This window comes from Capsicum annuum, unplaced genomic scaffold, assembly GCF_002878395.1.
Source record: "Capsicum annuum cultivar UCD-10X-F1 unplaced genomic scaffold, UCD10Xv1.1 ctg2858, whole genome shotgun sequence".
In the NCBI taxonomy this organism is placed as follows: Eukaryota; Viridiplantae; Streptophyta; class Magnoliopsida; order Solanales; family Solanaceae; genus Capsicum; species Capsicum annuum.
Genome location: NW_025835019.1, coordinates 171,157 through 185,419, shown reverse-complemented (window position 1 = coordinate 185,419; position 14,263 = coordinate 171,157).

Sequence of the window (14,263 nt, the reverse complement as noted above, 5' to 3'; positions counted from 1 at the left end):
CCTAAGAGGAGCATCGAGAGGACAAAATTGGGTGTCAACATATCTTACACTCCCACACACAAATTTGTGGAACTATATATATATATCCAGTCAGATTCCTCTATAATATCACCTCATTATAACAACTAAAAAGATTTTAATTTACCTATAAAAGTGGGCAGAATAATAAAGTAGAAGTATTAGTGGCGACAAAAAAGATGGCCACAATAAATGTAAATTTAGTAGCGATTAAGTCGCCACAAAAGATTTTTATTAGCGACAACTCGTAGGTCGCCACTAACCCAAATTTTATTGGAAAAATTACTACATATTTGTGGCGACCTACACATAGTCGCCACTAATATGTCATTATTAGTGGCGATTAAGTCACCACAAAAGACTTTTACTAGCGACAATTCGTAGGTCGCCACTAACCCAAATTTTATTGAAAAAATTACTACATATTTTTGGCGACCTACACATAGTCGCCACTAAATATGTCATTATTAGTGGCGACTTTAACGGTCGCTCCTAAATGTTATACCTTTTGTGGCAACGTTTGTATGTCACCATAAAAATCCTAACTTTTGTGGCAACTGTTTGTGTCGCCACTGAAAGTCGTTACAAAACACTGTATTTCTTGTAGTGTTCCCTACTCTTTTGACTTTATATTCTAATATATATTTTTCTACTTATGAGGTCATAAGTGATATTTGCTACCCTGAAAGTAAGTTCTTAGGTTTTATGTCTGGAAATTCCCAGAATATTCCTCAAAATTCCATCTTTATAGTTAATACACAACTTACCTGGCCCACGTGGGACTTCTGAGCTTGTTAAATTGGTCACCAAGTCCCCTTACCTTGAAGATTATGGATCAATCAATTTTTACCGCTTCACATGCCTATCCTTATTCCATTTTACCTATAAAAAACAAATGTAAACACTAAAATAGTGAGTTGCCTCCCACCCAACACTTGATTTAATTTCATGGCACGATGTCGCCATGTTGGTTACTCAGACTTCAACAACAATCCCATTTGTTGCCTTTAATACAGATCTTTATTTAACCTCACGGCATGAAGCATCCACCTTGACAAATTAGAATTCATCAAGCTACCCAAGGAATACCCTCCAATGTCATCAATACAATGGATCACTGACACAACCCTCATGTCGGTAGGTAGCTTCATAGTTCTTTTGATGTTGAAAGTGACTTCTTCATTGTTGACTCTAACCTGAGCTCTTCCTTCTCTATATCGACCATTGCTTTACCCATGGCCATAAATGGTCTTCCTATAATAATAGGAATCTCAAGGTCAATATCACTATCTAGAATGAAAAAATAAGCTGGAAAGATGAGGTTGCAACTTTTACTAATACATCCAAAAAAATACCTTCGAGTTTCATCACAATGTGGTCAGTCATCAACAACCAAATTGTAGTCATCTCTAGAGGGCTCAAACCCAATTTCTTAAATATGGCCAGAAACATCAAACTAATACTGGACCCTAAATCATAGAATGCTTTAGAGAATTTGGATGTCCCAATAGTACATAGTATCATGAATGCTCTGGGATTACCCTTTTTGTGGGATAGAGACAAGGAAGTTACTGCATTGCAGTGGTGCACTCCTTCAAAATCCTCAAAACTAGTTGCCCTCTTCTTTGTTACAAACTCTTTCATAAACCTAGCATACGCCGGCATCTACTCCAGTGCCTCAAGAAGAGGGATATCCAAGCTCAGCTCTTTCAGCATCTCAATAATCTATTTTAATTTCCCTTCCTCTTTATTTTATTTCAGTCTTTGAGGAAAATATGGGGGTGGTCATGGAATTTGTATCACTACAGGCTCATCAAACATAAACTTACCTGTATCCTCTCCTACACTGGCATCAACACATATTTCCTTGTTCGAATCCACAATAAGTGTCTCATCTACCATAGTGCTATCATTCTTTGGCATCTCACTAGTTGGTAATGAGGGATCTATAGTAGACAAACCACTTTTAGTGGTGATAGCAAGACAGTGACCATCATTCTTTGGGTTTTGGACCATGTTACTTGGAAAGGTCCCTGGCTATCTCTAATTTAATGTGACAGATATCTTCTATAACTGCTTAATTGTAGTTGCATGAGACTCAAACCTTTAGGTCAAGCCTAAAATATCATCCTTAATCTCCTTAAGGCTGGCCAGTTGAATTTCTTTCCCCTTCACCAGTTTGATAAATGTCACCTCTATTCTTTATTTGGTATCAACTGCCCGATGGAATGTAACAGTCTCCCATCTCCTTGTCGTCATCTTTCCATCTCCAGTCACTATCTTTCTCCTAATTGCGATATCTGTATCTATTACTATAATAATGTCAACCTTTTTAAAATTGACCTCGAACTAGAAAACCCACCAACTTGAAATCAAGATACTTAGCCTCTACCTCTAAGTCACTCATAATCTTTGGAGGCTAAACCCTTGTACACCTAACACATTCACATTTTCAAAACTTCCAGCTGCAAAATGCTTAGTCAACATCCCAAAATCAGTTTGTAGTTGGACAATAACTTGCACCATATACTCATCAATTACTCTATGGTCACCGAAAGCTCTGATAGAATAAGTGTCAACACCCCTCTCAGCCTCATGAATATTCCATACTCGATTAGTAAGAGAAATCAGGTCTAGAATCTCAAATGTTGCTTTCCAGCATAATCTCAAAAATACTTCTCTAGTTATAGTGTCTGCCATGTCTCGGGAATTGATGGTTAGGGCTCTATAGAATATCTCCAAAAGCTCATCTCTAAAATCCTATGATTGGGCACCAGGCTCAGCTTCTTGTTAAACTAGAAGCAAAACTCATATATCGACTCTGCATGAATCTTTTTGAAATTGTATATCTCATGTTTAAGCTACAACACCATAGACGGAGGAAAGAAACAATTTATGAATTGATTGTGCAACTCATGCCATATGGTGATAGATCCTCTTAGAAGTTCCCCCAAACTTAATGAATCTTCTCTGGTCAATGAGAAGCTGAACAACCTGAATCTAATTTCCTCCTGGTCTACCCTCAGGATAGTATAAGAAGTGTAGATCCCCATAAAGTTAGCAAAGTAAATATTAGCATCATCTATAGCCAAGACCAAAAATACATCTTTCAATTTTAAGAGCTGGATGATGGAACTTGTTATGTCAAATTTCACATTAGGGGTAATGTAGGAGCAATGATAGATCTTGTTTTTGCCAGTTCAACATATACAATTCATTTTCATTATCATACAGCTGAAAATACTATAATACTGAGATAACTTGAGATAGACCACCTAGAACTGTATGTTGATTTACATCGATTGCTACTCGACGATCAACGCTTAGTCTTGGCCTGGCAAGGTCTGCCTGCTGATCCAATCGATCCTCCTCAGCCTCCCTTCTCTAGTTAGCCGCTTCTGCTAGCATATTCTCTATTTATCTATAAGAAATATAATTTGAATCACTCTAAGCAGGAGGAGATACATTATTTGGATCATCCCCAACTCCTTCTTAATTGTCAGCATGCATTGGTTTCATTATTGTACGATTAGGCTATAACAGTCTCTCTAGGTTATTATTTAGTAGGGCTAAGAGACTGTCTTGACTCCTAGTACTAGGCATACATTAGCGTATACCCAACTAAGAACAGAAAAATAAAAATCCAAAATATCCAACAAACTTCAGTCAATACTTCAACGTCTAACTCGACAATGGTTCCAAAATTTTGATCAACACCAAAACTACACCTCAAAAAAAGGAAAAAGAGATTGTTGTCAATAATAATGACCTAACTAGTTTGGGGTTGAACTTATAGGAAGACTAAGATGTATATCTCTTGTTTGTTGAAATCAATGGGATGAACAGAAATTAAATACTGGGGGGGGAGGGGGTTTGTAGTAATAGTATCGAAAAAGTAATAGTATGTAACTTTAGTTGTAAACAGTTAGAGATGAACACTTGAGTTGTGTTCCCCCTAGCATCTCAAATCTGTTGGTTTATCATGCTTTACTGAACCAACCCAGTAGCTTGCATGTGTAACCTAATAAGTTATTTACCCTCAACTGTCTTATGGACTCATTGATGTATTTAATCATTTACCTTTAGTGTCTCACCATGTCATATTATAAACTCTTATCGTAGATTCCAGTTAACTATTACCTTTCGTATCTCATATTATTATATCATAGATAACCATCTTAAATAGATATTACAGATTAGCTTGGATCGATAGTTAATCTTAAAATTACTATTGTAATTATCTTTTCCGAGTCACTACTTTTCTTGTGGAGTAAGTAGCAATAATCTAGGAAGGATCCTAACGTTTTCAACCACTAAGACATCTATCAAGAAAAAGATAATACATTATATACTCATGTACTAGTTCAGAACAACTTACCACTTCCCCTACTTCATCAATATGCCAGGGTTCCCATAACCTTAGCTAAGGGTTATTGCTGCTCATGCTTGTGATATGATCAACAAAATTCATGATTGAAGCCATTAAACAACATCACTGGAATAATTGAATTAAATTCTAAGTTAGAAACTTAATTGTCAACAAAAATTAATAGAAAAATATTCCTAAGGTTTAATTCAAATCTTGGAGTCATAATATAAGTTGTAAGTATTAAAAGTGCATAACCTAACTACAAAATATTAAAAGGGTTCATATAGTACACAAGAAAACCCTAAAAATCAAATCTCGATTGAAAAAGGAAATTTGAACTTAGTTGCCACATACAGACTATATGCACCATATACAGACTGTATGTGGACCTAGGTAAGTGCCAGATCATTTGGACAAATCCTGCAACTCTCTAGACTTTGATCTATGAACATACCTTTGTCACATATAGACCATTTGTGCTACATATAGACCCTATGTTCACTTAGTATGTGACAGTCTTCTTTATTCTACTTGTGAACCTATGGACTTCAGGTCATGATACATACTTTGATCACCTACGCCCGGTAATTGGAAAATACGCCTAAAATTGTCTTGCTATGTAGCCAAAAACTTCAATTTTCATCTCTTTCTTCATTTTATCATCAAAAATCAAATTTCCTGCAATACATACCCAAAGAACATCATATATCACAAAACAACCTAAGAAATTTGCATATTTTCATAGTTATAAGCATCGAAAGTTCTATAAATCCACAGCACATAAAAGCACAAACAACCCATAAGCAGGAATATAAACTACTAGCAACTATCCAGAAAGCTGAACATAATAAAACTAGTGGCTCAATATGGATAAACTATCCTATTATAATAGTAATCAAGGTCTAAAGTTCTATATCATGTATCACTAGTCAATATACAAAGAAAGACTGAAAGAAAGACATATATTAGTAGACAAGGCCAAGAATACATATACAATATGAATAGACGAGGAAGGGAGGTTTATACGTGTGTACCAAATATAAATATACATGTAGACATAAATATATATATATATATATATACATATATATATATATATATATGTATATATATATATAAGTCTAACTCAAGGTAGTAGCTTGAGAGATCCAACATAACTTCTCGAGGGTCATGACCAGATAGGTAAGCTAAGACTAGTATGACGAGGTTTCTTAATCATAATGCCTAACTATGAGATAACTATCAACAATGTGATTTACCATAAATGGAAAGGAATAATAATTATATTAGAAAACTTGGGAATCAATACATAATCAACCTACTACGAACTAACCATAATAATAACAACAAAGTAACTAGCTAGCCCAGACAACCAATAACTATCTGAAACCCCATAAGCCCAAAATGTTCAATCAACACTCAATAAATAGAAATCATAGTCTATACCTATACATTACCCTAAAAGACAGATAGAAATAACCACCAAACAATATCTTGGTGATATGCAATACATATAAATGAATGAATTCAAATTAAATTAATAATATCATATATGATCTGAGTGCCAAAATGAACTAAGTGTATGCACCTCCACCATCTCAACTACTTATAAAAGTAGGACCTACGGCGACCTCACTTCCCTGGCACTGTGGCTCACAGGACTAGGGGGCCCTAGGTGATAAGAGAATATTTGTATGAAATGACTACTCCCGATCTAGGACTTCAAATAATGATCATAATCAATCTACTTCGTCCACCACTACAGAGAGATATATAATAAGTGCACAGACTCAATTCATGACTAAAATAGTGTAAAGCTGCGAATTCATAATTCTAGGTAAACTCCAAGACTAAATTAGCATAAAAATTTAGAGAGGGTTAGAATCTCTCCTAACCAAAGTAAATAGTAGTGGTAAAATAGTAGGTAAACCACAAATTTAAATTAATATCGGTCTAATATCGAAAACATCATCTTTAGTTCAAAAAGTTGATTAATTATCATGTAAAATTGTATGATTCCCGTTATAAAATAAACCATTGTAAAACATAAAAGTATGAAAAAAATATCTTTTAAGAAAACAATGGTAAGATCATGATTTTGGTTTGAATCGTACTACTAAATAAGAATGAATACGCCTAAATGTATGCATGTCATCTTTGGTATCAAAATAAAACAACCACAAGTGTCTAAGCATTTCGTAACCCGATTTACGAGTCATGGTGGCACCTACACTACCCCGCCAGTAAGTAAGCCAAACTGTAACCTAGAGTTAAACACAATGGGTTAACATGGAGGAAATTCCCCAAGAAGGGCCTAATATGCAATCCAACACAATAAATAAACAAGACAATAGAAATAGTTTAAAGGTAGTCAGTACATAAATGTCATCCCACAACCTAGTAGAGCCTGTACTAGAGCATCTAATAATAATACAACACAAGTATCTAGACTAGTCATTACATCTATTTTTAAAACTAAAGACTAGATATAAAAAGATAGAAGGAAATGGGTGACTTGGACTTTAAGATCTCACCATATCATCGAATATCAAGACAGCACGAGCACAAATTAACGATGGCAACTAGTATTCAGATCTGCACAAAAAAGGTACAAAAGTGTAGTATGAGTATCGAAACAATGGGTACTCTGTAGGCATCATTGGCCAACTCAGCTAAATCATGATATAAGAATGATAGAATGCAAGAAAAAATAACTAAATCAAGATAAGGAAACAAACCTAAAATATCTCAAACATTTCTAAACATGAATAAATAGATAACCAAAATATCATCATAACAAAACATAAAGCATCAACACCTACAATAATAGCTATAGAATTGGCTCCGATACTCAAATTGATGTAAAAAAAGTAAATAACCCATCATAAACCCCCATAATCCTAGGAGGTACAAATAAGATAAAATAACCCACCACTGTCATTTATCAAATCTCATGATACCATTGGAATTTCAAGCTCATGCCACACAGTAACCATCGATTGTACTTATTCATCTTTGGCCAAATAATCAACACTTATAAACTATTCATGATGTAGCAATTAATCCTAATGTATCAATGAATCATCCTTTATCAAATAAACATCACTTATTAACTAATCTTCATATAGCATCTAATCATCAATTATCAACTAGTCATTAATTACCAATTAACCAACATTTGCCAACTAGCCAATATTTATCATGTAATCAATATTTATCAACTAATCAATATCTCATTACGGTCTATTCACATCATGCTACATTATAACCATTTCCTCTTTTAAAACTTAGTTAGACTATAAATCACATACCCAACATCATCATATCATAATAAGTTCATCATCATAGCATAATACCTATAGCTAGACTCAAAACGGTAAGGATATTAAACAATATCCTCATAATATCTTCATAATTATCTTCATGCCTTGTCGAACAAATATATATCATCATAATCATCCTCCTATACCAGGCATATATCATCACAATCATTCTTCTCCCTTTTTGGAAATATATTATTATAATTATCCTCTGGCCTTGCAGGATATATATCATGATAATCTTTCTCCGGCCTTGCAAGGCATATATCATCATAATGTCTTCATCAATATCACAGCATCCTCCAAAACTCTATTGCATATAAATAATCAATCTCATTATCAATGTGGCCAATAACATAATGATTAGAGTATTTATAAACATAACCATGAACATAACATATTAACATGATCAATAATCATAATCGAAATTGTGAATTCTAGTATAACTACTAACATAATTACCAACATAGGAAACAAGCATGATCTATTGCTTAATCAGCAGCATATTCAATAATAAAATCATTAAGCATGCTCTTTAGCATGATCCATAACATATTCTCAAATATAGTCATTAAACATGACCTCTAAAATAAACAATATGCACTATCTAGCATAGGCAACAACCTTTTAATAGTGTAACTAATGTCTTATCTTTAAAGATAACTTATCATTCACTTGATCAATATGTAATCCATGGAATAATCTATAGCTTATTCGTAGCATAATCTATTGCAAAATTGATGGCTTAGTCAATATATTACTCAAGGGATCATTCAATAGTATATTTGGTGGCTCAATCAATATCCAAAAAAATAGCATATTCAATAACTCATCATAAGCTTAACCAATAATCCGTAAATGTAGTATAATCATTTAATCATTACCTCCAACGTCATTCATCATAACGAACAAGTACCAAGGCCTTTAATTATCACCAAAATAACCATCTTCCTATATTTACACAGGTGTATCAAGGGTCTTTAAGAATTATCACAAGTCTTGGCCTAAGGTTTGTTGAAGAGCCCACTTTTAAATCCTCAAAAATACTTACCATGAAATGTCTACCCCATTCTACGATACGATATTTAAATTCACTATTAGATGGTAAACAAGCCACAACTAGTTCTAGGATAGCATTTTCTCCCTATATAGAGAAACTAGATTAATTTTAGGTGTGGTAAGGAAATTTAAGAAAGTTTCATCTTAAACTCAAGTGACCAAGGAAAGTCTTCTCATTTATTGAGTAACTAAGTTAATTCCATTCTAATAAGAGCCTAAAAGCTCAGTTTCACCTAAAATAGGAATAACTAAGCTAATCATGCACAAAACAATAGTTAAAATAGCCTAAAGGATCAAACTAATCCTATTTATTTAAATATATCACATCAACACCTAACTCATACCAAATATAACACTATATAATAAACATACTATAAAGTGGCTTAATCTAATAAGGGGTAAAACGTAGCCTACCTAGACGTTAAAGAAAGCTCACAAAATTTTCTAAATCACCATTTTTCCCTTCTGAGAAGCTTTTACAAGATGCCAAGCTATCAAAATCACATTCTACTTATCAGATATGAGAAAATTGATACCCATATCGTATAATTGTCCTTCGAGAACAAAAATCCTACTAAAAACCCTTGTAGGTCCCACTTATAGAAATTGAATCATAGAAACCAACCCATCATTCTCACATTCTTAAGGAATCATTACCCTCGAGGTTCTAGGCTTTTTGTACAAGAAATCAAGAAAATCTACCAAAAAAGGGGGATTACTTACCTCAAATTAGAAGAAAATCATGAAAACAAGTGTTAATCAAGCTTCCCAATCACCCACAAGCTTTAATACGACTTAACCTCAATATCTAGGATTTAAGATTTCACAAAAGAGATGAAGAATGGTAAAAATTGCAAATTAAAGGGTCTATTTATACCAATCACACACCCTCGGGTTCCACTATCGCAACTTAGGCTATCGCGATTGCAATACCTTTCCCCTGCCTCACGAGTCAAGGTCACAACCATTAGTATGAGAATGCAGTATCTAGACTTGTTTGAGATAGTCGTGATCACGGTCCAAAGAACCGTTATCATGGTGCACCAAAAACCTGACACCCCAAATGTTTTTCAAGTCCAAAATAGACTTCAACCAGATGCTCGGGATTAATTTGGAACCCCGTATATGCAAATGATATATGTAACCATACCAAATTTGATATTTTAAAATTAATGGTTCATTCAAAATTCCCATCCAAGATCATTTTGATAAAATTTGGGTCCCATACCTAATTTCCAATTTCGTAACTTTTCAACCAAACGGTTAAAATGAGTTCGAGTGACTTGAGACCCAAACTAAGAGTTTTGTTTTCCTAAAATCGACATTACAGATATGCTGGAACAGTCAAAATTTACATTTGAGTTCATCTAACTGAAAATTTTATCCAGTGGCCATTTGGAACCAGAGAAGACTTCAAAATAAGAAATTGGCTATAAAAACCAAACGAACTACCCAGTAATTGAACTGTCAGTTCCAACAAGTCATAAATGACATAGGGAAGCTATAGAGAAGTTGTAATGGAAACATAAGTAGAAAAATAGAAAATGACCTGAAGGTTCATTACAATATCCACTACTAAATGAACTTTTATCCTCAAAAGTTAACAATTAGGATGTACCTAGAGTATAAAGCAGGTGAGGATACTGGGTCTGCATATCTCTCTTAATATCCCAAGTAGCCTTCTCTATTAGGAAGTGCCTACACTGAACCATAACCATGGGAATCTCCCTCGTGTACAACTACCTAACATCACTAGCCAAAATAAGCATCGGCTCCTCTACAAAGGTCTATAACTCATCCAATTGGACTGAGTCCCATCTAAGCACATAACAAGGATTAGGAATATATCTCCAAAACATTGAAACATAGAGAACTAGATGGACAGTAGCAAAATTTGGAGGTAAATCTAACTCATAAGACACCTTACCAACCATGCATAGAATTTTGAAAGTTCTGATATATCTAAGGTTGATGTTGCCCTTTCTTTTAAACCTCATCACACCCTTCATAGGAGATAATCAGAGGAATATTCGATAAGTAACTCTAAATATTGAGTCATAGAGTCTACGATCTATGTAGGCCTTCTACCTACTTGTAACAACCCGATTTGCTGAACCGAAATGCTACACGATGATCATGACCCTGAAGGACCACAAGCTAACCCATGACTGATATTTGTACCTGTATACTGCATAAGATAACAAAATAATGTCGAAACATGCACTAAAAGGCCATATGGTTTGATCGTCAACATGACTGAATAACGTAACATCTGTGTAGGGTAATAGAATACCCAAAACAAAACTGAAGTCTAAAATATGATAGTATATATCTAGTCTGCATCTAGTCTGAATCTAGTTCGAAAGCCTCTACTGCCTAAAGAATCTGAATAAGAAGTTGATGGGATATGTCCCCAACTAACTCCAACTAATAAAATAATCAATGAAATAATAAAACATCATTATATCCTCGAAGGATGAGGACTCACTTCTATTTTGACTGCTGAAACTGGAATCTACTACTGATCTGGAACTCATGTCTCTAAACCTATGATGTAACATAAAAAGAAAGCACCATAGCACAAATACGTCAGTACATATGTACTGAGTATACATGTGAGGTAGGCTATATGTGATGGTTCACATGCATGAATAATGCTAACTGACTGTCTAACATGAACATGAGAATACATGCATATATATGTAATTGTAACTAACAACATGATTTTGTGATTTCTGAGTCTGTATACTGATAATGTGACATACTAGTAACTAATATGTCTGATAATATGAAGGACTATATCTGAATAATGCTGATAACATGGGTGACTGTATCTGAGTATAACTAATAACGTGGGTGACTATAGCTGATAGTCCTGAATCTGAGTTCTATTACTGAGATTGATTGACTGTATCTGATAGTCCTGATTCTATAACATAAAACTATGGAAAGTAGTATCTAACCGACATGCCCCAAATGTGCTATAATAGCTGAGTTGGGGTCCAATCTATGCATTTATTGGAAGGGTGTCAATACCGTGCTACTGGTAAAGACAACATGTCAGTAACCCTCATATAACAAGTAACTCCAGCAAGAATGGTGGAAACCCTCACATAATAGGTTAAGATACCTCATCTACTCTCATATAGCAGGATATGATGTCTTAACCTATGCTAGCTACATAGTTCTAGAATAGAAGGATTGCTTCTAGGAATCACACCCCCGTATAACAGGTGAGTCCTCATCCTTGGGTTTACTCGGTGCTAATTCCTACTCACATCTGAATGGACACTGAACATGATTTACTGAACTGAACTAAGCATGGACTGAGTTACTAAATTTTTGTGGATGACGGAATACTACTGATATTTGACAACTGACTGAGTCATAAGATCATGGAGATTTTTACTGAGTCATAAGACTATCTGAAGTCTAAGAGTACATAGATTGATTGAGAATATCATGAAAACATGACATAGATCTAGGCACACAACTAATATTTCGGGTATAAGTACGCCCAGGACTCGATAGAAGGAAACTGACATAGCATTTTTTACTTGAAGACTTGACTATCATCATAATACATACTACCTTCATAGGAGTATTTCATCAAATATGTAATACGCATGATCTTGTACATACATGGGGATTTCATGATATCATGGTAGTTAGACAATATTCCTTCATCTAGCCATTTAATCAAACATATGACAAGCATGGTACATGTAAACATTATTATTCAATTCTAGTTTCATCATTCAAGGGTTTAAATCTTAGGGTTGCATGAATCTATGGCTATAGCAATTAAACCCACATAGAAACTATCAACAATCATGGAGTAGAATCCAATTTCACATCTATCAAACATGAACATGAGAAGCCAAAACATGAAAACATATAGAAAATCCATAACTTGAGTTTACAAAAGGGATTCTTGGACTTCATGGAAGAAAGGAGTCCATGAATGAACACTATGAATACCTTAGATCACGATTTCATGAAGAGTGATGGTGAAACCTTCCTGAATTTGAATCCCTAATAGAAACCCTAGCTTGTTCTTGAGAGAAACTAATATGTTTTAGTGAAAAGTGGCTGAATCACGTGTTAAGGGATTATATAGGGATAGGAAGTTGACCCTTTTAACCCTGGACACATCATTAAATTTTTAAAAAAATTTCCTGAGTTGGGCCCTTGGCGCGACGCGACGCTATCACGCCATGTCACTGGAAATTGACAATTGGGAAACTGGACAGTGGCGCAATGCAGAGCTATCACGTTGCTACCTTGTCTACAACCTGGATGTTTGGTACGACACGATAGTATCGTGGAGCAAGACTGGAATTTGAAAATTCCCATTTGAGCTATCTCCACAATGCGCTGAAGGCTTAGGTCAAACACTGTCTCACTAAAAAGACTCTAACTCTTCACCCGGGTGTTGGATTTGGGCGAATTATATATTGATGGAAAACTTATTCAATTTCCATGTGATAGGAAGTGAAAATTATGTAAATACAATGTGTATAAGAATTAATTCTTATTTTAAATCAAGTTCTAACATCCTTGAGATGATTTTCAAGCTAAGAAAAAACACGAGATTACACTACTATAAGCTACTCTCATCCTATCCTAAATAACCCTAAGTATATTCAATGACTCCAGAAGAAAATAAGTACCACAGGGTCAATTCTTAGAAGTCTCAATCATCCAATTGGAGAACAAGATCTCCTATCATACAAAGCCTCAAAAGGCGCCATCTCAATATTCGAATGATAACTGTTATTATAAGAAAACTCATCCAAAGCTAAGTGATCCTCCCACTGGACTCCACAATCCATAACACAAGCTTAGAGTATATCCTTAAACACCTAAAAAGTCTTCTCAGATCAGCTATCGGTCTGTGGATGAAATGTTGTACTAATATCTACCCAAGTACCCAACTCCTCCTGAAGAACTCTGCAAAAGCGAAAAGTAAACATAGAACCTTGGTCTGCTATAATAGATATAGGAACACCTTCCAAATGGACTATATCATGCACATAGATGTGGGCTTAACCCTCAGCAGTAAAGGAAATCTAACTAGGAAAGAAATGAACTGACCTGGTCAATCGATCCATGATGGCCTAAATACCATTAGAACAACGGTAGTTATAAGACAAACTACTAACAAAATCCATGGTGATCCACTCCCATTTCAACTCAAAAATGGTTAATCACTAAATAACCCACCACATCGCTGATGCCTGGCCTTTACCTACTAACATCATAGGCAACGAGCTATAAAGTCTGTATATCTCTCTTCATACCGCTCCACCAATAATGCTATCTTAAGTCTCTATACATCTTAGCTATTATAGGGTGAATAAAATATCTACAGCTATGAGCCTGAAGTAGAATCAACTGAGTCAAGTCACCAATCTTCAAATCTCAAATACGTCTATCAAATCGAATAACTCTTTATGGTGTTCTTCTCAGACTCAACTCTCAACACTTGCTCACG